The sequence below is a fragment of the Vicugna pacos genome, unplaced genomic scaffold (genome assembly GCF_048564905.1).
Source record: "Vicugna pacos unplaced genomic scaffold, VicPac4 scaffold_202, whole genome shotgun sequence".
NCBI classification, from domain to species: domain Eukaryota; kingdom Metazoa; phylum Chordata; class Mammalia; order Artiodactyla; family Camelidae; genus Vicugna; species Vicugna pacos.
The window spans coordinates 196,418-221,123 of NW_027328881.1; the positions used below are offsets into that span (position 1 = coordinate 196,418).

The following is a 24,706-nucleotide window of genomic DNA, read 5'->3' on the forward strand; positions in this document are numbered from 1 at the left end:
AGCACTTCCTGGAAGGAGAAGCGCCGTCGTGCTGGGATCTCTGTGAGGACAGGTGGCAAAGGCCAACCGCCCAAAAGGGGACGGATACTGTGCCAGGACCTACACCTTCCAGGTGTTTCACAGTAGGCGTTCTGTTTAAGGGAGGCAGTGGGCATCGAATCCAGGAAGTCCTGCAGGCTAAGCATGCATTCACTCTACCGCAGAGCTGCACTGCTCCCTCCGAAAATTGAGTTTCTGGACAGACGCCTGATCAAGCCAAGAGAGGGACAGCAAAGCCCCAGACGTGTACACTAGCTTACCGAACGTGTCAGCTGGGCCAGCTCCATCAACACAGCTCAACGTGTCATGCGCTGTGACTGGCCCTGGAGCAAGTCCAAACGTCTGGCTATCGGTTGCTGGCTCAGTCGCCAACCCCTAGGAACACAGAGGGCAATTAAACAAGAACCGAACGCCAGAAACCATCACATTCACGCACGGGCTCTTTCCCCCAGTTAGTCATGGGGACAACAAGTACGCACGCCACCTCTCAGATCATAAGCCCTCTCCCCTGGGAGGAGCTGCCGATACACATAAAAGGGAGGCCCTTCTCTCGACTCTGCCACCGGGAGGGAGCCAGGAAGACGACTCGCCACGCAGAAGTCTGACCGCTCTCCAACCCAGGGCGGAGGCATACGGCGAACGGCACAAGGGACAGGAGAGCCCGTGGCAGGTCGCTAGGTCACGGAGCGCTGGGAAGCCCGCACTGGGTCTTCAGAGACACAACCCAGTGCACACAGGGGGAAGCGAGGGCGCTTCCGGGGAAGGGCAGCCTGGGCCAAAGGCTGCGGGGTCAAGCATCAGAGGAAGTCGCAAGGGAAACTACAGCACTGTTACTGGCGATGGGCTGGAAAAGGGCAAAAGCCCCTACACTCAAGGCCAGACATCCCCTGGTAACTTTCAGATCGGGATGGCCCCAGGAAAAAAAGCCAAGATCAAACGACGACAGGAAAGCACCTGACTGCCACAGGGCTCTGTCCGCCTCCAGCGTCCCCTCATAAATGCTAACGGAAAAGAACTGGGCCACACCACGTAGATACAGACACCCGTTTCACGAGGTGAGTCTCCAAAATTACTGCAGGTGCGTCGGTCGTGCAGTCACACGACGTGAAGCACCCGGTAACTGTAGGAGGTGTGCACTGGGATAAACCCTGTAAGCCCGCAGACCTTCCCGGGCAAATGCAAACTTGGGGACGCAGGCTCAAAGCACCCAGGCGTCCCCGCTGCAGCGTGCCCTGACGCTTACCTACCGAACGAAGGAGAAGAACAGTGACAAAGGGAGACGGTACCTCTTTATCAGAAAAGAAATCGGCCTCGTCCGGTTCTCCGCTTTGGGGCACTGTCACGTGGCCTGTAAGAAGGAGTCACACGTACATTAATGGGGACACGAACCTCTGGGGACTTCAAACCCCCCCCTCCTCTCCTCACCTATCCCCAACTCATGCGTGCTTCAGTGCAACCAAGGGGCACAAAAGGAGGTCAGGGGGCTAAAGCGCTTCCTGGAAGGAGAAGCGCCGTCGTGCTGGGATCTCTGTGAGGACAGGTGGCAAAGGCCAACCGCCCAAAAGGGGACGGATACTGTGCCAGGACCTACACCTTCCAGGTGTTTCACAGTAGGCGTTCTGTTTAAGGGAGGCAGTGGGCATCGAATCCAGGAAGTCCTGCAGGCTAAGCATGCATTCACTCTACCGCAGAGCTGCACTGCTCCCTCCGAAAATTGAGTTTCTGGACAGACGCCTGATCAAGCCAAGAGAGGGACAGCAAAGCCCCAGACGTGTACACTAGCTTACCGAACGTGTCAGCTGGGCCAGCTCCATCAACACAGCTCAACGTGTCATGCGCTGTTACTGGCCCTGGAGCAAGTCCAAACGTCTGGCTATCGGTTGCTGGCTCAGTCGCCAACCCCTAGGAACACAGAGGGCAATTAAACAAGAACCGAACGCCAGAAACCATCACATTCACGCACGGGCTCTTTCCCCCAGTTAGTCATGGGGACAACAAGTACGCACGCCACCTCTCAGATCATAAGCCCTCTCCCCTGGGAGGAGCTGCCGATACACATAAAAGGGAGGCCCTTCTCTCGACTCTGCCACCGGGAGGGAGCCAGGAAGACGACTCGCCACGCAGAAGTCTGACCGCTCTCCAACCCAGGGCGGAGGCATACGGCGAACGGCACAAGGGACAGGAGAGCCCGTGGCAGGTCGCTAGGTCACGGAGCGCTGGGAAGCCCGCACTGGGTCTTCAGAGACACAACCCAGTGCACACAGGGGGAAGCGAGGGCGCTTCCGGGGAAGGGCAGCCTGGGCCAAAGGCTGCGGGGTCAAGCATCAGAGGAAGTCGCAAGGGAAACTACAGCACTGTTACTGGCGATGGGCTGGAAAAGGGCAAAAGCCCCTACACTCAAGGCCAGACATCCCCTGGTAACTTTCAGATCGGGATGGCCCCAGGAAAAAAAGCCAAGATCAAACGACGACAGGAAAGCACCTGACTGCCACAGGGCTCTGTCCGCCTCCAGCGTCCCCTCATAAACGCTAACGGAAAAGAACTGGGCCACACCACGTAGATACAGACACCCGTTTCACGAGGTGAGTCTCCAAAATTACTGCAGGTGCGTCGGTCGTGCAGTCACACGACGTGAAGCACCCGGTAACTGTAGGAGGTGTGCACTGGGATAAACCCTGTAAGCCCGCAGACCTTCCCGGGCAAATGCAAACTTGGGGACGCAGGCTCAAAGCACCCAGGCGTCCCCGCTGCAGCGTGCCCTGACGCTTACCTACCGAACGAAGGAGAAGAACAGTGACAAAGGGAGACGGTACCTCTTTATCAGAAAAGAAATCGGCCTCGTCCGGTTCTCCGCTTTGGGGCACTGTCACGTGGCCTGTAAGAAGGAGTCACACGTACATTAATGGGGACACGAACCTCTGGGGACTTCAAACCCCCCCCTCCTCTCCTCACCTATCCCCAACTCATGCGTGCTTCAGTGCAACCAAGGGGCACAAAAGGAGGTCAGGGGGCTAAAGCACTTCCTGGAAGGAGAAGCGCCGTCGTGCTGGGATCTCTGTGAGGACAGGTGGCAAAGGCCAACCGCCCAAAAGGGGACGGATACTGTGCCAGGACCTACACCTTTCAGGTGTTTCACAGTAGGCGTTCTGTTTAAGGGAGGCAGTGGGCATCGAATCCAGGAAGTCCTGCAGGCTAAGCATGCATTCACTCTACCGCAGAGCTGCACTGCTCCCTCCGAAAATTGAGTTTCTGGACAGACGCCTGATCAAGCCAAGAGAGGGACAGCAAAGCCCCAGACGTGTACACTAGCTTACCGAACGTGTCAGCTGGGCCAGCTCCATCAACACAGCTCAACGTGTCATGCGCTGTTACTGGCCCTGGAGCAAGTCCAAACGTCTGGCTATCGGTTGCTGGCTCAGTCGCCAACCCCTAGGAACACAGAGGGCAATTAAACAAGAACCGAACGCCAGAAACCATCACATTCACGCACGGGCTCTTTCCCCCAGTTAGTCATGGGGACAACAAGTACGCACGCCACCTCTCAGATCATAAGCCCTCTCCCCTGGGAGGAGCTGCCGATACACATAAAAGGGAGGCCCTTCTCTCGACTCTGCCACCGGGAGGGAGCCAGGAAGACGACTCGCCACGCAGAAGTCTGACCGCTCTCCAACCCAGGGCGGAGGCATACGGCGAACGGCACAAGGGACAGGAGAGCCCGTGGCAGGTCGCTAGGTCACGGAGCGCTGGGAAGCCCGCACTGGGTCTTCAGAGACACAACCCAGTGCACACAGGGGGAAGCGAGGGCGCTTCCGGGGAAGGGCAGCCTGGGCCAAAGGCTGCGGGGTCAAGCATCAGAGGAAGTCGCAAGGGAAACTACAGCACTGTTACTGGCGATGGGCTGGAAAAGGGCAAAAGCCCCTACACTCAAGGCCAGACATCCCCTGGTAACTTTCAGATCGGGATGGCCCCAGGAAAAAAAGCCAAGATCAAACGACGACAGGAAAGCACCTGACTGCCACAGGGCTCTGTCCGCCTCCAGCGTCCCCTCATAAACGCTAACGGAAAAGAACTGGGCCACACCACGTAGATACAGACACCCGTTTCACGAGGTGAGTCTCCAAAATTACTGCAGGTGCGTCGGTCGTGCAGTCACACGACGTGAAGCACCCGGTAACTGTAGGAGGTGTGCACTGGGATAAACCCTGTAAGCCCGCAGACCTTCCCGGGCAAATGCAAACTTGGGGACGCAGGCTCAAAGCACCCAGGCGTCCCCGCTGCAGCGTGCCCTGACGCTTACCTACCGAACGAAGGAGAAGAACAGTGACAAAGGGAGACGGTACCTCTTTATCAGAAAAGAAACTGGCCTCGTCCGGTTCTCCGCTTTGGGGCACTGTCACGTGGCCTGTAAGAAGGAGTCACACGTACATTAATGGGGACACGAACCTCTGGGGACTTCAAACCCCCCCCTCCTCTCCTCACCTATCCCCAACTCATGCGTGCTTCAGTGCAACCAAGGGGCACAAAAGGAGGTCAGGGGGCTAAAGCACTTCCTGGAAGGAGAAGCGCCGTCGTGCTGGGATCTCTGTGAGGACAGGTGGCAAAGGCCAACCGCCCAAAAGGGGACGGATACTGTGCCAGGACCTACACCTTTCAGGTGTTTCACAGTAGGCGTTCTGTTTAAGGGAGGCAGTGGGCATCGAATCCAGGAAGTCCTGCAGGCTAAGCATGCATTCACTCTACCGCAGAGCTGCACTGCTCCCTCCGAAAATTGAGTTTCTGGACAGACGCCTGATCAAGCCAAGAGAGGGACAGCAAAGCCCCAGACGTGTACACTAGCTTACCGAACGTGTCAGCTGGGCCAGCTCCATCAACACAGCTCAACGTGTCATGCGCTGTTACTGGCCCTGGAGCAAGTCCAAACGTCTGGCTATCGGTTGCTGGCTCAGTCGCCAACCCCTAGGAACACAGAGGGCAATTAAACAAGAACCGAACGCCAGAAACCATCACATTCACGCACGGGCTCTTTCCCCCAGTTAGTCATGGGGACAACAAGTACGCACGCCACCTCTCAGATCATAAGCCCTCTCCCCTGGGAGGAGCTGCCGATACACATAAAAGGGAGGCCCTTCTCTCGACTCTGCCACCGGGAGGGAGCCAGGAAGACGACTCGCCACGCAGAAGTCTGACCGCTCTCCAACCCAGGGCGGAGGCATACGGCGAACGGCACAAGGGACAGGAGAGCCCGTGGCAGGTCGCTAGGTCACGGAGCGCTGGGAAGCCCGCACTGGGTCTTCAGAGACACAACCCAGTGCACACAGGGGGAAGCGAGGGCGCTTCCGGGGAAGGGCAGCCTGGGCCAAAGGCTGCGGGGTCAAGCATCAGAGGAAGTCGCAAGGGAAACTACAGCACTGTTACTGGCGATGGGCTGGAAAAGGGCAAAAGCCCCTACACTCAAGGCCAGACATCCCCTGGTAACTTTCAGATCGGGATGGCCCCAGGAAAAAAAGCCAAGATCAAACGACGACAGGAAAGCACCTGACTGCCACAGGGCTCTGTCCGCCTCCAGCGTCCCCTCATAAACGCTAACGGAAAAGAACTGGGCCACACCACGTAGATACAGACACCCGTTTCACGAGGTGAGTCTCCAAAATTACTGCAGGTGCGTCGGTCGTGCAGTCACACGACGTGAAGCACCCGGTAACTGTAGGAGGTGTGCACTGGGATAAACCCTGTAAGCCCGCAGACCTTCCCGGGCAAATGCAAACTTGGGGACGCAGGCTCAAAGCACCCAGGCGTCCCCGCTGCAGCGTGCCCTGACGCTTACCTACCGAACGAAGGAGAAGAACAGTGACAAAGGGAGACGGTACCTCTTTATCAGAAAAGAAATCGGCCTCGTCCGGTTCTCCGCTTTGGGGCACTGTCACGTGGCCTGTAAGAAGGAGTCACACGTACATTAATGGGGACACGAACCTCTGGGGACTTCAAACCCCCCCCTCCTCTCCTCACCTATCCCCAACTCATGCGTGCTTCAGTGCAACCAAGGGGCACAAAAGGAGGTCAGGGGGCTAAAGCACTTCCTGGAAGGAGAAGCGCCGTCGTGCTGGGATCTCTGTGAGGACAGGTGGCAAAGGCCAACCGCCCAAAAGGGGACGGATACTGTGCCAGGACCTACACCTTTCAGGTGTTTCACAGTAGGCGTTCTGTTTAAGGGAGGCAGTGGCCATCGAATCCAGGAAGTCCTGCAGGCTAAGCATGCATTCACTCTACCGCAGAGCTGCACTGCTCCCTCCGAAAATTGAGTTTCTGGACAGACGCCTGATCAAGCCAAGAGAGGGACAGCAAAGCCCCAGACGTGTACACTAGCTTACCGAACGTGTCAGCTGGGCCAGCTCCATCAACACAGCTCAACGTGTCATGCGCTGTTACTGGCCCTGGAGCAAGTCCAAACGTCTGGCTATCGGTTGCTGGCTCAGTCGCCAACCCCTAGGAACACAGAGGGCAATTAAACAAGAACCGAACGCCAGAAACCATCACATTCACGCACGGGCTCTTTCCCCCAGTTAGTCATGGGGACAACAAGTACGCACGCCACCTCTCAGATCATAAGCCCTCTCCCCTGGGAGGAGCTGCCGATACACATAAAAGGGAGGCCCTTCTCTCGACTCTGCCACCGGGAGGGAGCCAGGAAGACGACTCGCCACGCAGAAGTCTGACCGCTCTCCAACCCAGGGCGGAGGCATACGGCGAACGGCACAAGGGACAGGAGAGCCCGTGGCAGGTCGCTAGGTCACGGAGCGCTGGGAAGCCCGCACTGGGTCTTCAGAGACACAACCCAGTGCACACAGGGGGAAGCGAGGGCGCTTCCGGGGAAGGGCAGCCTGGGCCAAAGGCTGCGGGGTCAAGCATCAGAGGAAGTCGCAAGGGAAACTACAGCACTGTTACTGGCGATGGGCTGGAAAAGGGCAAAAGCCCCTACACTCAAGGCCAGACATCCCCTGGTAACTTTCAGATCGGGATGGCCCCAGGAAAAAAAGCCAAGATCAAACGACGACAGGAAAGCACCTGACTGCCACAGGGCTCTGTCCGCCTCCAGCGTCCCCTCATAAACGCTAACGGAAAAGAACTGGGCCACACCACGTAGATACAGACACCCGTTTCACGAGGTGAGTCTCCAAAATTACTGCAGGTGCGTCGGTCGTGCAGTCACACGACGTGAAGCACCCGGTAACTGTAGGAGGTGTGCACTGGGATAAACCCTGTAAGCCCGCAGACCTTCCCGGGCAAATGCAAACTTGGGGACGCAGGCTCAAAGCACCCAGGCGTCCCCGCTGCAGCGTGCCCTGACGCTTACCTACCGAACGAAGGAGAAGAACAGTGACAAAGGGAGACGGTACCTCTTTATCAGAAAAGAAATCGGCCTCGTCCGGTTCTCCGCTTTGGGGCACTGTCACGTGGCCTGTAAGAAGGAGTCACACGTACATTAATGGGGACACGAACCTCTGGGGACTTCAAACCCCCCCCCTCCTCTCCTCACCTATCCCCAACTCATGCGTGCTTCAGTGCAACCAAGGGGCACAAAAGGAGGTCAGGGGGCTAAAGCACTTCCTGGAAGGAGAAGCGCCGTCGTGCTGGGATCTCTGTGAGGACAGGTGGCAAAGGCCAACCGCCCAAAAGGGGACGGATACTGTGCCAGGACCTACACCTTTCAGGTGTTTCACAGTAGGCGTTCTGTTTAAGGGAGGCAGTGGGCATCGAATCCAGGAAGTCCTGCAGGCTAAGCATGCATTCACTCTACCGCAGAGCTGCACTGCTCCCTCCGAAAATTGAGTTTCTGGACAGACGCCTGATCAAGCCAAGAGAGGGACAGCAAAGCCCCAGACGTGTACACTAGCTTACCGAACGTGTCAGCTGGGCCAGCTCCATCAACACAGCTCAACGTGTCATGCGCTGTTACTGGCCCTGGAGCAAGTCCAAACGTCTGGCTATCGGTTGCTGGCTCAGTCGCCAACCCCTAGGAACACAGAGGGCAATTAAACAAGAACCGAACGCCAGAAACCATCACATTCACGCACGGGCTCTTTCCCCCAGTTAGTCATGGGGACAACAAGTACGCACGCCACCTCTCAGATCATAAGCCCTCTCCCCTGGGAGGAGCTGCCGATACACATAAAAGGGAGGCCCTTCTCTCGACTCTGCCACCGGGAGGGAGCCAGGAAGACGACTCGCCACGCAGAAGTCTGACCGCTCTCCAACCCAGGGCGGAGGCATACGGCGAACGGCACAAGGGACAGGAGAGCCCGTGGCAGGTCGCTAGGTCACGGAGCGCTGGGAAGCCCGCACTGGGTCTTCAGAGACACAACCCAGTGCACACAGGGGGAAGCGAGGGCGCTTCCGGGGAAGGGCAGCCTGGGCCAAAGGCTGCGGGGTCAAGCATCAGAGGAAGTCGCAAGGGAAACTACAGCACTGTTACTGGCGATGGGCTGGAAAAGGGCAAAAGCCCCTACACTCAAGGCCAGACATCCCCTGGTAACTTTCAGATCGGGATGGCCCCAGGAAAAAAAGCCAAGATCAAACGACGACAGGAAAGCACCTGACTGCCACAGGGCTCTGTCCGCCTCCAGCGTCCCCTCATAAACGCTAACGGAAAAGAACTGGGCCACACCACGTAGATACAGACACCCGTTTCACGAGGTGAGTCTCCAAAATTACTGCAGGTGCGTCGGTCGTGCAGTCACACGACGTGAAGCACCCGGTAACTGTAGGAGGTGTGCACTGGGATAAACCCTGTAAGCCCGCAGACCTTCCCGGGCAAATGCAAACTTGGGGACGCAGGCTCAAAGCACCCAGGCGTCCCCGCTGCAGCGTGCCCTGACGCTTACCTACCGAACGAAGGAGAAGAACAGTGACAAAGGGAGACGGTACCTCTTTATCAGAAAAGAAATCGGCCTCGTCCGGTTCTCCGCTTTGGGGCACTGTCACGTGGCCTGTAAGAAGGAGTCACACGTACATTAATGGGGACACGAACCTCTGGGGACTTCAAACCCCCCCCTCCTCTCCTCACCTATCCCCAACTCATGCGTGCTTCAGTGCAACCAAGGGGCACAAAAGGAGGTCAGGGGGCTAAAGCACTTCCTGGAAGGAGAAGCGCCGTCGTGCTGGGATCTCTGTGAGGACAGGTGGCAAAGGCCAACCGCCCAAAAGGGGACGGATACTGTGCCAGGACCTACACCTTTCAGGTGTTTCACAGTAGGCGTTCTGTTTAAGGGAGGCAGTGGCCATCGAATCCAGGAAGTCCTGCAGGCTAAGCATGCATTCACTCTACCGCAGAGCTGCACTGCTCCCTCCGAAAATTGAGTTTCTGGACAGACGCCTGATCAAGCCAAGAGAGGGACAGCAAAGCCCCAGACGTGTACACTAGCTTACCGAACGTGTCAGCTGGGCCAGCTCCATCAACACAGCTCAACGTGTCATGCGCTGTGACTGGCCCTGGAGCAAGTCCAAACGTCTGGCTATCGGTTGCTGGCTCAGTCGCCAACCCCTAGGAACACAGAGGGCAATTAAACAAGAACCGAACGCCAGAAACCATCACATTCACGCACGGGCTCTTTCCCCCAGTTAGTCATGGGGACAACAAGTACGCACGCCACCTCTCAGATCATAAGCCCTCTCCCCTGGGAGGAGCTGCCGATACACATAAAAGGGAGGCCCTTCTCTCGACTCTGCCACCGGGAGGGAGCCAGGAAGACGACTCGCCACGCAGAAGTCTGACCGCTCTCCAACCCAGGGCGGAGGCATACGGCGAACGGCACAAGGGACAGGAGAGCCCGTGGCAGGTCGCTAGGTCACGGAGCGCTGGGAAGCCCGCACTGGGTCTTCAGAGACACAACCCAGTGCACACAGGGGGAAGCGAGGGCGCTTCCGGGGAAGGGCAGCCTGGGCCAAAGGCTGCGGGGTCAAGCATCAGAGGAAGTCGCAAGGGAAACTACAGCACTGTTACTGGCGATGGGCTGGAAAAGGGCAAAAGCCCCTACACTCAAGGCCAGACATCCCCTGGTAACTTTCAGATCGGGATGGCCCCAGGAAAAAAAGCCAAGATCAAACGACGACAGGAAAGCACCTGACTGCCACAGGGCTCTGTCCGCCTCCAGCGTCCCCTCATAAACGCTAACGGAAAAGAACTGGGCCACACCACGTAGATACAGACACCCGTTTCACGAGGTGAGTCTCCAAAATTACTGCAGGTGCGTCGGTCGTGCAGTCACACGACGTGAAGCACCCGGTAACTGTAGGAGGTGTGCACTGGGATAAACCCTGTAAGCCCGCAGACCTTCCCGGGCAAATGCAAACTTGGGGACGCAGGCTCAAAGCACCCAGGCGTCCCCGCTGCAGCGTGCCCTGACGCTTACCTACCGAACGAAGGAGAAGAACAGTGACAAAGGGAGACGGTACCTCTTTATCAGAAAAGAAATCGGCCTCGTCCGGTTCTCCGCTTTGGGGCACTGTCACGTGGCCTGTAAGAAGGAGTCACACGTACATTAATGGGGACACGAACCTCTGGGGACTTCAAACCCCCCCTCCTCTCCTCACCTATCCCCAACTCATGCGTGCTTCAGTGCAACCAAGGGGCACAAAAGGAGGTCAGGGGGCTAAAGCACTTCCTGGAAGGAGAAGCGCCGTCGTGCTGGGATCTCTGTGAGGACAGGTGGCAAAGGCCAACCGCCCAAAAGGGGACGGATACTGTGCCAGGACCTACACCTTTCAGGTGTTTCACAGTAGGCGTTCTGTTTAAGGGAGGCAGTGGCCATCGAATCCAGGAAGTCCTGCAGGCTAAGCATGCATTCACTCTACCGCAGAGCTGCACTGCTCCCTCCGAAAATTGAGTTTCTGGACAGACGCCTGATCAAGCCAAGAGAGGGACAGCAAAGCCCCAGACGTGTACACTAGCTTACCGAACGTGTCAGCTGGGCCAGCTCCATCAACACAGCTCAACGTGTCATGCGCTGTGACTGGCCCTGGAGCAAGTCCAAACGTCTGGCTATCGGTTGCTGGCTCAGTCGCCAACCCCTAGGAACACAGAGGGCAATTAAACAAGAACCGAACGCCAGAAACCATCACATTCACGCACGGGCTCTTTCCCCCAGTTAGTCATGGGGACAACAAGTACGCACGCCACCTCTCAGATCATAAGCCCTCTCCCCTGGGAGGAGCTGCCGATACACATAAAAGGGAGGCCCTTCTCTCGACTCTGCCACCGGGAGGGAGCCAGGAAGACGACTCGCCACGCAGAAGTCTGACCGCTCTCCAACCCAGGGCGGAGGCATACGGCGAACGGCACAAGGGACAGGAGAGCCCGTGGCAGGTCGCTAGGTCACGGAGCGCTGGGAAGCCCGCACTGGGTCTTCAGAGACACAACCCAGTGCACACAGGGGGAAGCGAGGGCGCTTCCGGGGAAGGGCAGCCTGGGCCAAAGGCTGCGGGGTCAAGCATCAGAGGAAGTCGCAAGGGAAACTACAGCACTGTTACTGGCGATGGGCTGGAAAAGGGCAAAAGCCCCTACACTCAAGGCCAGACATCCCCTGGTAACTTTCAGATCGGGATGGCCCCAGGAAAAAAAGCCAAGATCAAACGACGACAGGAAAGCACCTGACTGCCACAGGGCTCTGTCCGCCTCCAGCGTCCCCTCATAAACGCTAACGGAAAAGAACTGGGCCACACCACGTAGATACAGACACCCGTTTCACGAGGTGAGTCTCCAAAATTACTGCAGGTGCGTCGGTCGTGCAGTCACACGACGTGAAGCACCCGGTAACTGTAGGAGGTGTGCACTGGGATAAACCCTGTAAGCCCGCAGACCTTCCCGGGCAAATGCAAACTTGGGGACGCAGGCTCAAAGCACCCAGGCGTCCCCGCTGCAGCGTGCCCTGACGCTTACCTACCGAACGAAGGAGAAGAACAGTGACAAAGGGAGACGGTACCTCTTTATCAGAAAAGAAATCGGCCTCGTCCGGTTCTCCGCTTTGGGGCACTGTCACGTGGCCTGTAAGAAGGAGTCACACGTACATTAATGGGGACACGAACCTCTGGGGACTTCAAACCCCCCCTCCTCTCCTCACCTATCCCCAACTCATGCGTGCTTCAGTGCAACCAAGGGGCACAAAAGGAGGTCAGGGGGCTAAAGCACTTCCTGGAAGGAGAAGCGCCGTCGTGCTGGGATCTCTGTGAGGACAGGTGGCAAAGGCCAACCGCCCAAAAGGGGACGGATACTGTGCCAGGACCTACACCTTTCAGGTGTTTCACAGTAGGCGTTCTGTTTAAGGGAGGCAGTGGCCATCGAATCCAGGAAGTCCTGCAGGCTAAGCATGCATTCACTCTACCGCAGAGCTGCACTGCTCCCTCCGAAAATTGAGTTTCTGGACAGACGCCTGATCAAGCCAAGAGAGGGACAGCAAAGCCCCAGACGTGTACACTAGCTTACCGAACGTGTCAGCTGGGCCAGCTCCATCAACACAGCTCAACGTGTCATGCGCTGTGACTGGCCCTGGAGCAAGTCCAAACGTCTGGCTATCGGTTGCTGGCTCAGTCGCCAACCCCTAGGAACACAGAGGGCAATTAAACAAGAACCGAACGCCAGAAACCATCACATTCACGCACGGGCTCTTTCCCCCAGTTAGTCATGGGGACAACAAGTACGCACGCCACCTCTCAGATCATAAGCCCTCTCCCCTGGGAGGAGCTGCCGATACACATAAAAGGGAGGCCCTTCTCTCGACTCTGCCACCGGGAGGGAGCCAGGAAGACGACTCGCCACGCAGAAGTCTGACCGCTCTCCAACCCAGGGCGGAGGCATACGGCGAACGGCACAAGGGACAGGAGAGCCCGTGGCAGGTCGCTAGGTCACGGAGCGCTGGGAAGCCCGCACTGGGTCTTCAGAGACACAACCCAGTGCACACAGGGGGAAGCGAGGGCGCTTCCGGGGAAGGGCAGCCTGGGCCAAAGGCTGCGGGGTCAAGCATCAGAGGAAGTCGCAAGGGAAACTACAGCACTGTTACTGGCGATGGGCTGGAAAAGGGCAAAAGCCCCTACATTCAAGGCCAGACTTCCCTTCATAACTTTCATATGACGATAGCTATGAAAAGGAGAAAGAATGCAAGGAAACCTAACCTCCACTCGTAAGTACCATGTTTCAATGTTCTTTAAGAAAATATTATTTCAAGACCCCAAATGAATGTGTTTAGATACAATCAGTGGTTTGATTAGATCAGTGTGGCATATTATAAAATTACGTCATGTTGTCTTGTGACATTAAGGAAAGAATAATTTCTCAGTAATACATTAAAAATTGTAGTTAAAACGTTTAATCCACAAATGGAAATGAGAGACTGCAATGTGAAAACAAACCCCTGTTTATTTTTTATTAATGTGTTATACTTAAACTTTTAAATAATGGGAAAATTATTAACAAGAGGAAGTACCTCCATATTGTAAGAAGATTTTTCTTTCACTTCTTCAGATGGACACATTGATGTAGCATCTGTAGAACGCAGTGAGACATACATTAATGAGAGTATCTTTAGTATAAACTGAAACCCCAGTAGGCGTCTATACTGTTTTGTAGGTAGTTCAATAGAAATCTGCAGAAAAGAAGTTGAAAGACAGCATTTTCTGGACAAAATATTTAATCAGTTAATGTATATTTCAACATGCACACTAATAATTCATGTAAAAAGGAAGGGTATGAAACTTAGATTTCCACACTGTAGTTTTGTAACATTTAAAGCCTTTTTATATGAAGGTACCGGTGATTCAATCCAGGGAAGCCTTCATGCTAAGTAAGCATGTATTCTATTTACAACTCACCTATATCCTTCCGCGCTGTAAACTAGCTGCTCAGCGTTGATAAAATACAAAAAGAAAACACCTTTCAGTGTTTACTGTCTTACAAAACATGTTAGTTTGCTGAAGCATAACAACGTTTGAGCCTTCCCTGACAGATTACAAGCTTTCTCACATCACACTGAGTGGGAGACAGGTGTCAGGACCCTTGAGGAAGATACCACAGGCCACAGGTTCAGGTGTTTGCATAGCTAATCATCAGCTGTGGAAGGTCCAGGCTCCACTCGCTGGAGAAGATGATATGGGCAGGCTTCTCCTTCAGGGAGCCTAGAACGTGGTCGATGTTGAAAGCCCGTGTGAAACACAAGCATATCTTCCTTCCATCAGAGGACTCTTTTTCATTCTACAAGAGACACCTCCTCCCCAGGTCTGGGTGGGGAAGACGCGGTCCATCAAGTGTGTGTGCTAAGGGACTAGAGGAACACGCCAGTGGCCCCATTCAGGGTTGCCCATGCACTGGGAAGCTCTGGAGAGCGATCTGCCCTTCTTTTGCAGTGACTCAAAAAAGAAACAGAGTAATATGTTTTAATCTTACCAAGTGGAGCAGGTGGTGCTGGTGGGCGAGGCTGCACAGGGCACAAGGGTGGCCCAGGTGCAGGCGGCCCACTGGGTGATGATGGGCTGCTTATGAGGCATGCCATGCAGGCTGGTCGTGTGAAAGGATGGGGCCCTCCAACCCCCAGTGTCACCTGCAGAACACAAGGGAGAGCTGGGTTGGATGACAGACAAAAGGATCAAAACGGACAAAAGCTGGAACCCAACGCAGCAGCTGTCAGCACCGGGCACCCTCCCCTCCATCAGGTGCCCAGACAGCAGCACAGTGCCACACAGTCCACCCATCCCTCTGGGGCCTGCCTGCAGCCTGGGCCACACAGGAGGACATGGGGATAAAGCACGGTCGCCACACATCACCACCGCTGCCTGTACGTGGAAGAAGCCAAGGGGCCTGCCTGAGACCATGCACAGAGAGGTTCCAGCACACTGCCCAAGTAGCGCCTTCCCAACAGGCAGCCTCTCTGAGCAGAATAGCCCTCCCCACTGCCTTCCCCAACACCATGGAAGCTTGCTTGGTGTGGATTAGGAACACGGAGAAAGAAAGGACGTGGAGAGCCCATTCTCCACACATGGGAGCAGAGCCACAGCAGGGTCATCACTCTCTCTGCAGACCCCTGCCAGGCGCTCTCTGCTCCCTCCTCACAAAGGGCCCCTCTCCTCCCTGCAGGGGCTGCCCCTGGGTGTAAAGAACTCTGGAGAGCTGGGCATCCTGGAATCCTGCGGGGGCACTGCCCAAGTGCTCCAGAGGAGACGAGGTTGTTCTCAGAAGGTAGTCAGGCTCCGCTACAATCATCCTCATTCTCAGGGACATCTGCATTTTAAGTTCACTACGAAACGCACACTATGTGCAGCCTATGGGAAAGTGAAGTGGGAAGTCTCAGTCCCACAGCTGACATCAAAGGGATTTTAGCTCATGCGCAAAATCCCACAGTGTGTGATCACACAGTGGAGCAGCTCTGACAGCTTCCAGGGCAGGACCCACCCAGTGCAGGGTGAGGGATACAATGTCACCACTTTGCTGCCTATTGGAATCCCCCTGCAGGGAACAGGCATTTTCGCTGCGGGCACTTCCAGTTCCAGCCTCTATTTCCTACTACAAATGCAGCATCTCTGAGAGTCAGGCTTTTCTACCCAGAGTGCAACTGGAGGGAGCGTGGAAGATACAGTTACCTCCCCAGAAAAGACAGTGATGGGCTGTGACATTTACTACACCCACGAAGACTCACAGGTGCACAAAGCACACGGTGTAAAGCCGGAGGGAGGGCTTTGCTCAATTTTCAGTTACCAGGACTTGAGTGGACATTCTAAACAGGAGAATCCCCAGCCTGAGCCAGAAAACCTGTCAAAGAATGACGACAGGAACCTGTCTCAGTGACCCAAGAGCAATCCCAAGTGAAGGAGGTAAAAAGGAGTCAGACGAGCCAGAAGTCAGTGCAGAGCGAGGGCTCACCCTCCTCATGCTATTTCGAGAAACACACAAAGTCTGCACTCCTCAGCTTCCATGAACTCCCTGATGGCTTCTGTAGGCACCACCCAAGGTGACGGGGCTCAGGGGAGAAGCCCACTGGCTCCTGGGCAAGAGTTTGAATTTCAAACGTAATGAAATGCCAGATCTGTCACAGAACACACAATCTGGAGACGAGGCCAGGAGCGGCTGCTGGGAAAACAAAATGATCACATTTTCCAGAACGACTTCCAACCGACAACGACACCCCACTTACCTGGGCCTCCAGGGCTGCCTCAGGCTGGCGGGAGCTGCCGGGCTGCACCGGAGCCGCCCCAGGTCCTGCATTGGAGAAAAACCACAGAAAGGATGGAGGATCAGGCTTTCCTGTGTGGACCCTCGTCAAGCATTACAACACTCCCAAGCCTTCCTTCACCGCGTCACGCTGGTTCCCACACCAGAACACAGCAGTGGCATCTCTCCTGACTCTCGATGTAGAGACCACATCTTCTAGTTTCTGGTATTTTCTTGACTAATTATCTGTGCAATGTCATAGCTCAGACTAGCTAGACAAATCACTAAGGGTGTGTTTCATCTGTCACAGATCCCTGAACATGTTCTATGTTGAAGGCATGTGTTTATCAGTGACATTTTTGCTTTCTGTCAGAAGAGATTTTTTTCCTCTTCAAGAGACACCTGCTTCCCAGGTCAAGATGGGGAAATCAGTCGGTCCATCAAATAAATATGTGTGCTAAGAACCTAGAAGTATGTTACCATGCCTTACGTCTGATTTCCCCAGGCTTTGCAAAGCCCTGGAGTGACTTCTTCCCTTCCTTGCAAATACTCAACACGGAAACAGAGTTATATGCTTTCGTCTTACCAAAGAGTGGAGACAGAGGTGTTTGATAAGGTCCTGGAGAGCACCAGGGTGGACTCGGTGGCGGTGGCCTGTAACCCAAGAATGGTGCAGGTGGATATTCCGAGGGGTAGAACCTGCACGGAGCTGCTGAGATTGGATAGGGCACTCTTTCATTCCCATAGACCTGCAGGACAGAAGATTCAGTTTTGAAATATATGACTATTATGGAAAAGGACACACACACACGGTACCAGTCAAAACAGGAACAGTCCCTGTTACCCTCACATCAACCAGGGTTTATAAGCAGAGCATCAGTGCCAAAAAACTCTACCCTCCTGGGTCCCCCTGTGAGCTTACGGGAGTTGTAGGCCAGGCAGTGCATCACTGCCACTGTCTGCAAATGCAGGGAGGAAAGGGACCAGTCCTGGGGCATCACAGAGACAAGCACGCACCTACTCCCAGGGCCGCTCACCAGCACAAAAGCCCCTTGTGTGCATTTTATGAGCAGAGAGAGTGAGAGGGGATGGTGGTTTCAGGTCTTTAATTCATTTCAAGTCAATCTTTCTGAGAAGCAGGTGACAGGGACTTCAGTGTTTTACATGGCAATACCCTGTTTTCCCAGCACCATTTATTTCAGACACTGCCTTTTCTCTATTGAGTACTCTTGGCTCCCTTGTCAGATGTCAATTGACTGTATTTGCGTGGGTGTGTTTCTGGGCTCTTGAGAGTGTTCCACTGGTCTTGGGTCTGTTTTCATGTCAGTTTTGAAACCTATAGTTTGATGATACAGCTTGGAATCCCAAGCTGTGATGCCCTCCTGTGTTCTTTTCTCAGGAAGACTACTGTGGCTCTCCAGGGTTTGTGTGGGAATCCACATAACTATTAGGAATGTTTTTCCTACTTTTAGAAAAATATAAAAGGTCCCACCAAAGGTGACCAGCTGCGTGGGGAAGCTTGGGGGAAGATTCGGGCAAGAGTTTGCATTTGAAAAGTAAATGACACGGTAGATGTGTTACAAAATACACAATCCAGAGGCAAGGCCAGGAAAGGATGGCTGGAAAGATATCAGGTATTTCCAGAGACAGTTCCAACACAAAATGACCACTGGAACACAACTGGAAAAAAATCATTTACCTGGGCCTCCTCGGCCTGCTGCCTCATGTATTCTTCTGCCTGCCTCTCTCTGCAGATTGCATCCAATCTTAAAGACAGAGAAAGAACGGCTTCAACAAGAATTACATCAATTCCTCTCCTAGACACAAAACAGCCAATCCTTAAAAATCTCAAAACACCCTTAAAAATGGGTCAAAACTCTGTACCTTTGTTTCATGTGGGCGACCTCCCTTCTCCACTCAGCATTTTCCCTCTCCAGCTCCCGAGCCCTTATCTGTGGGAGAAAAACACATCCACGTTCAGTTGTGGCCGACTGTGCACAAAGAGAAGGAAGGAAACAAATTCTTACCCAGTTGTCTTGGGCCTCCTTCTCAGCAAGAATGACCTGAAAAAGTCGACACATCAAGGAACAACCCATGGTTAGCGGTTCTCAGGGCCACAATAACGATCTGCATCACGTGCTGAGGACTCGGCGTGTCAGGGGGAAGGCAGGGTACCTGGAGTCCCAAGGTGATCTCTGCTTCCCGCATTTGCCCATGACATTCTTCAAGTCTTCTCCTACGAGTTACAAATTGTTTCATCAGAGAAAATACAATGCTGGGCATGATTTTAAGTAACCTGCCCAAGTCCACATTATCTGAACTATACACTTAAACACATTACCTAACTGTACAAGACACACTTCACACGGCTGTAAAAGTACAGCAGGTCCGAAGCTATTGCTGCAGTCACTCCTTCCGTCATTATTATTTGACACCAGCCAGGTTCTGCACTGACATAGCTTCCTTTCCCATTCTCAACACTTCCCTCACTTACCCTGTGTCGAGTAAACCTTGAATCTTCTTTTCCTTACATCCTGATCCTATTTCTCTACAAGTGGGTCTCCCCAGTGGCACGGGCATATTTATTGGTCCAACTGACGTTACACCAAACTGCTGTCCTCAGATTGAGAACAGTTTACAGCACCTTCAGAAACATCTCTGTGAACCGTCTTTCCACAGACTCTGGCCAGCACTGGGGACCAGGAAATTCTTAGTAACTTAATACTTTTTAAACTTAAACTTTTAACTTAACGTGTAAAACTTAACATTTTTTTTCTCCTGTGTGAAGTATGTATACAAATGTCTTCTGAATATTTGTTTGGGTCTGTGTGTGATATTGTGTCTACACATTTTAGAAAAGTTTTCAAAAAATCCAACAGGGGTTTCGGAGCGGTGGGTGCAGAGAAGCTGAACTCACTTGTGCTGTTTTGTCTCTTTCTCAGCCAGTTTTGCCCTCTCCTCTGCTGCCAACAGCTGCTGCTTTCCCACCAGCTCACATCCTTTCACGTCCACCTTCCTGAGAGGGGAAAGAGACTCTGTGAAATTCTGCCAGTTCCCCTCCCAGAAATTGGAAGGGAACGATTCAATGTCCCTTTCGCCCTTCCCCATAAATCTCAGACTGACAAACACAGAGGAAAGAATGAAAGGCCCCCACAAGTAGATACAACATTACGCCCAGGCCTCTGGCAAATGTTTGGTATCTGGGCTTCCCTTCAGCGTCCCCACCCTTATTCATTTGTACATAAATTAAACACACGTGAAAAGCCCACGTGAGGTGCACTCTGCGTGCCCCCCCCAACCCCGGGCTCAGGCTCCTGTGACTGGGACAGTGTGAGCATGACTAAGTATCACAACCAAACCCGTTAGGGTGAAGCAAGTGTTCATGACTTGTTTGATTTCTCCCACAGAGAGCCCTGATTTCAGTCAAAGCCTGGGGCAAAACCTGGTTCTTCAGGGAATATAGGAAAATGTTTGGTTCTGAATGTGGGCTAATGGGTGTGAAGTCCATGACCTCCTCCTGAGAATGACAGGAAACTCTGGACAAATTATGAAATCCATCATTGAAAGTACCAAATTGCTAACAAGCCAGGAAGGAACATGAGACCAAGATGGAGAAAAAGGAAGCCCAGGACTGGGTCCACCTTCCCTGGGGGGTCAGAGGAAACTACTGAGATGCAGAGCAGCCTGGCAGCTGGTGCTCCCCCCCCCCACGGGGACCGCAGTCAGCCAGCTGGAGCTCACGGCCAATCAGTGAAGGTGATTCCCAGAGACACCTGCAGGCTTTAGCTGGGATCCGTGAGATCATGCCAGGAACAAAGGTGAGGAGACACATGGGCCTCAGGAGGGCTGGCTGCACTCATTGATCTCAGCTGCTAACTAGGTTAACAGGATGCAGCACTCTGGCACCCTGATGACCTGCCAGCTGTAATGCCCACCTTCTCTGCAGCAAGTTAACCTCACACTAGGCCTCCAATTTTCTCTATTTTCTACCCAATGTCTAGAGTTTAACAAAAATGATAGACACATGGCAGGTCATGACAACATGATGTGATTGAAACCTAAGGACAATAAAAATGGACCTAGGGGGATTCAGATAATACAGTGACTAAATCTGGTCCAAAAACCCACTAAGATCTAAGTACAAATAAATACAAACTAAATACAAACAAGAACTCTGGTAACCACTTAGAATGAACAGAAGCAGCAGACTACAAAAACCAAGGCAGAAAAGCAAATCTGTACTGATTGAATATGGTAAAGAAAATAAGGTGGCAAGTATTCTGAAACATATTATAATATCCACATAATTCTACACACTCATTCACAGATTATTCATCATGATTAACACGGGAATGTCTTACCCTTCAGTGCCCATATTTCTCTGTCCACAAGTTTCATCAAACCAGCGTACTTTCTTCTTCCGCCTTTGGAATCTGGCTTCCTCTGCTGCTTTCACAGATCCTGATGCAGCATGGTGGCCTTGCATTTTCTTTTTACGTCCTGTAAACATAAAACAATTGTCTCTGTGGGTGCACAGTGCACTCAAGAGCTTGGTTGTGGTGGGGAGTAGACAAAGGAGAGAATCCTGAAGGTAGGAACCCACTTTTTACCTTCCCAGTGCAAACTCGTTTCTACAACAGGCGTATCTCGTTTTATTGCGCTTCCCAGTAATGCATTTTTTTAAACAAATTGAATATTTGTAACAATCCTGAGTCCAGCAATTCTATCAGTGACATTTCTTTCCAACAACATTTGCTCATTTCTTTTCTGCATCACGTTTTGGTAATTCTTGAAATATTTCATTATCATTTTAATTAAAATAGGCATGACATTCCTTTAAGGCAAAGCCTAATCCAGCAGAAGTCCCAAATTCTCAGCAATTCTATAAACCCTGAGAGAGATGAAGAGACTACAAAAGGAAAGTCTGAAGCCAGCAGGAGTTGGTCCATGAAGTTTAAGGCAAGATTCCATCTCCACTGCATAGCTGTGCAAGGTAAGGCAGGAAGAGCTAATGCAGAAGCTGCTGCAAGTTCTCCAGATGAAGCTAGGATACCTAATGAAGATGGCTCCACGAAACAACAGGTTTTCAACGCAGAGAAATGCAAGAGGAGGCCACCCAGCACTTTAATAGCTGGAGAGGAGAAGTCAGTGCCTGGTATCAAATCTTCAGTGCACAGGCTGATTTTCTTGTTAGGGGCTAATGCACCTGGTGACTGTAAGTTGAAGTCAGTGTTCATTTAACATTCTGAAAACCCCACGTCCAATGAGAATCATGTGAAATCTACTCTGTGCTCTTATAAATGGAACAAAGCCTGAATGAAAGCACATCTATTTACAACATGAACATTTTAGCCCATTGCTGAGACCCACTGCTGAGAAAACAAACAAAAATTTCTTTCAAAATATTACTGCTCATGGACAATGCACCCGGTCACCCAGGAGCTCTGACGGAGATATATGAGATGAATGCTTTTTCCAAGCTTAACACGACATCCTTTCTGCAGCCCATGCATCAGGAGTAATTATGACTTTCAAGTCTTATTATTAAAGAAATACATTTTGGAAGGCTTTAGCTGCCACAGACAGTGATACCACTGATGGGTCTGGGCAAATGAATGGAAAACTTTCTGGAAAGGATTCACCATTTTAGGTGCCACTAAGAATATTTGTGATTTATGGGAAGAAGTCAAAATATCAACACGAACTGGGGTTTGGAAGGGATTGATTCCAATCCTGATGTGTGACTTTGAGGGGCTCAAGACGTCAGTGCAGGAAGGTACTGCAGATGAGCTGAAAATAGCAGGAGAACTAGAGTTAGAAGTGGAGCCTGAAGACATGACTGAGTGGCTGCAACCTCCTGATAAATGTGCATGAATGAAGAGCTGCTTCTTATGGACGAGCAAAGAAATTGGTTTCTTGAGATGGAATCTACTGGTGAAGGTGCTGTGAAGAATGCTGAAATAACAAAGGACTTACAAGAGTTCATGAAGTTAGCTGATACACTACCGCAAGGTTTCAAGAGGACCGACTCCAATTTGGAAAGAGGTTCTGCTGTGTGTAAAATGTATCAAATTGCCTGCTACAGAGGACTTGTTCCTGAAAGGAAGAGTTACCCTGTGACAAACTTCACTGTGGTCTTACGGTAAGAAATTGCAAAAGTTACACCAATCTTCAGCGACCGTCACAATGATCGGTCAGCAGCCGCCAACATCAATTCAATACCATCCACCAAAATGACTATAACTCTATAAAAAAAAAAGTTAAAAAAAGACCATCGACCAACAAAAAGATTACCCCTCACTGAAGGCTCCGACGATGGCTAGTAGTTTTTAGTAATAAAGTATATTTTCATTAAGCTACAAACATTGGGGCTTTTAGACACAGTGGTATTGCTCACTTAATAGACTACCGTATAGTGTAAACTTAACTGTCATATGCACTGGAAAACCAAAAAAAAATCATTTGTCTCTCTTTATTATAATATTTATTTTATTCTAAGGGTCTAGAACTGAAGCCACATCATCTCCCAGGAAGCCTACATATGGTTTTCTTCCCAACAAACAACATACCTTCCGGGTTGCAGTCCTCAGTCATCACAACTGTCTGCATTGAGTCCTCAGATCTGGTCTTCAAAACACCTGGCTGTAAGACAGATGTGAGAACAAGAAGTTGAACAAGAAGTACTGGTCCACAGCAATGTGAATGTACTTAACATGAGAGGATTGCACACTTGGACGTCAGCCAAGACGGGTCATCTGATTTATGCGCATTACAGCACAATTAAACACTGACAAAGTGATGCTCTGCTCTCTGAGTTCAGTGTCTCTGGGGTGAGTAATGTTTCTTACTCTCTTCTTGCTGCTGAGCTGAACGTCCTCCTGCACATACATTTCTTCAGATTTCACTGTGGCTTCATGGACACGAGTTTTATTATGAGCAATTTCAACCCAAAACATTCTCATTGATGACTAAATTCCCAAGAAAATAATTTGAACAGATATCAACATTTAATCTAAGACATGAGATTGTTGTTCCTTGTGAAAGCTAATGTGTACAGTGGCAATCCTGCTGCAACTAGAGGCATTTACCTCTGAAGTTCCTGAAGTGTTCATTGAAACAGCATCTTCCAGGTTCTCTGGAGATGTTCCTTTTCCCAGTATCTTCACGCAGAACAGAAACAAAGCATGTACTAAGATTTCAATGAAAACTCAGGATGATAGGCTTAAAAAGCGTGTAACTTTTTTTTCAAAAACAAATTATTTTGTTAAGTGCAAAATAAACATAGTAGCTCTGGTACAAAGACTTTGGTGAGCATTATCTCCAGAAGATATTAAGGCAGTGATATGATTCTGAACATAAAATTTTAAAAAGAAAGGAAAACAAGTGTCATACGTCCCCTTACACATGTGTGAGAGCATCTGGGGCTTTCCATGAGTTTCAGTTTGAGGTCAAAGACAGTGTCTACTCCACTTGAGAGTTTACAGCAGACAGAGCCTCTTCCTTCAAGTTCTAGCACTGGGCCCCCTAGCAGCTCGTTCTGATCCTGTTTGTCCTGCATTTCCTTCTTCAGCTGGTCCTCTTCCACTGCCAGCCTGTCAAGCTCTTCCAGCAAGTCTTGGTTTCTTCTGTTGGACAGTTGCTTCTCTTCAACCCATTTGGAATCCTGTCCCTTCTCAGCCAGTACCCACAGCCACCCCTAAGTTTCCTGTGATGGCAGCTGATCCAGGCTGGGCCCAGGACAAATGTCAAGCCCATAAAGAAATGCAGAAAAAAGAGACCATCAGGCACAAGTACTCCCTAGCCTCCACAGACTTCCTCCTCACTGGACGATGGAAGACACGACTGCATGACAAGGGGAAAGCAAGGGTGGGAAACTGCTCATGTCAAAGAGCTCACAAATGAGTGTCCCTAGTGGAATATAAATAAAGTTTACCCAAACTCACATGGAAAGTTCTCTGTTTAACATAAACAGGGCAAGGGGCTGCACAGCTCGACTAGTAACTTCCTTCACCTCTCCGGTGTTTCCTGGCATTTTCTGTGTATCTTGGAGGACAGTGTGAGTGGAGAGAAAACTCCCTAGGTTGTGAAAATAAGACATATTTCCTAGTCTCTGAAGTTAAAAAGTCACGGAGGTTTTAGTCTGTGAAATTCTGGATCACTGTTCAGAGGGAGGTTCCGCTACCGGGCTCCCAAATTCTGCTGTGGCCAAAAGCAAGTGGACCTGGAGCGCGCAGCTCGCCCAGGGCACAAAAAGCCTCAGAAGCCCAGTTATGGTCAACGTTGCAGCCAAACTCTTACCGAGTGTGGACTCTTGGCATCCTGAGCCCTCGCTGCCTGCAGTTTAGCTAGAGTAATTTGAATGATGTTATTCAAATACGCATTATCCTTCTCAACGGTTTTCAAGTTCTCCTTCAAAAAAAACATATTGAATCAGTAACAATTACTCATTACTTTCATTTGTTTTCAGAATGTAATCTAGGA

General features: G+C 51.8%; 2 long non-coding RNA genes across 2 annotated transcripts; both read right to left on the minus strand.

Moving 5' to 3' along the window:
• Positions 1-299: 299 nt before the first annotated feature.
• LOC140695384 (uncharacterized) lies at positions 300-3,470 on the minus strand. The gene is made up of 5 exons (XR_012071115.1): positions 3,354-3,470; positions 2,853-2,914; positions 1,827-1,941; positions 1,326-1,387; positions 300-414 (listed from the first exon to the last, which is right to left on the minus strand). It is a non-coding gene; the product is annotated as an uncharacterized lncRNA (long non-coding RNA).
• A 1,409-nt stretch (positions 3,471-4,879) lies between these two features.
• On the minus strand, positions 4,880-9,018 carry LOC140695391 (uncharacterized). The gene is made up of 6 exons (XR_012071118.1): positions 8,962-9,018; positions 7,936-8,050; positions 7,434-7,495; positions 6,408-6,522; positions 5,907-5,968; positions 4,880-4,995 (listed from the first exon to the last, which is right to left on the minus strand). It is a non-coding gene; the product is annotated as an uncharacterized lncRNA (long non-coding RNA).
• Positions 9,019-24,706: the final 15,688 nt, after the last annotated feature.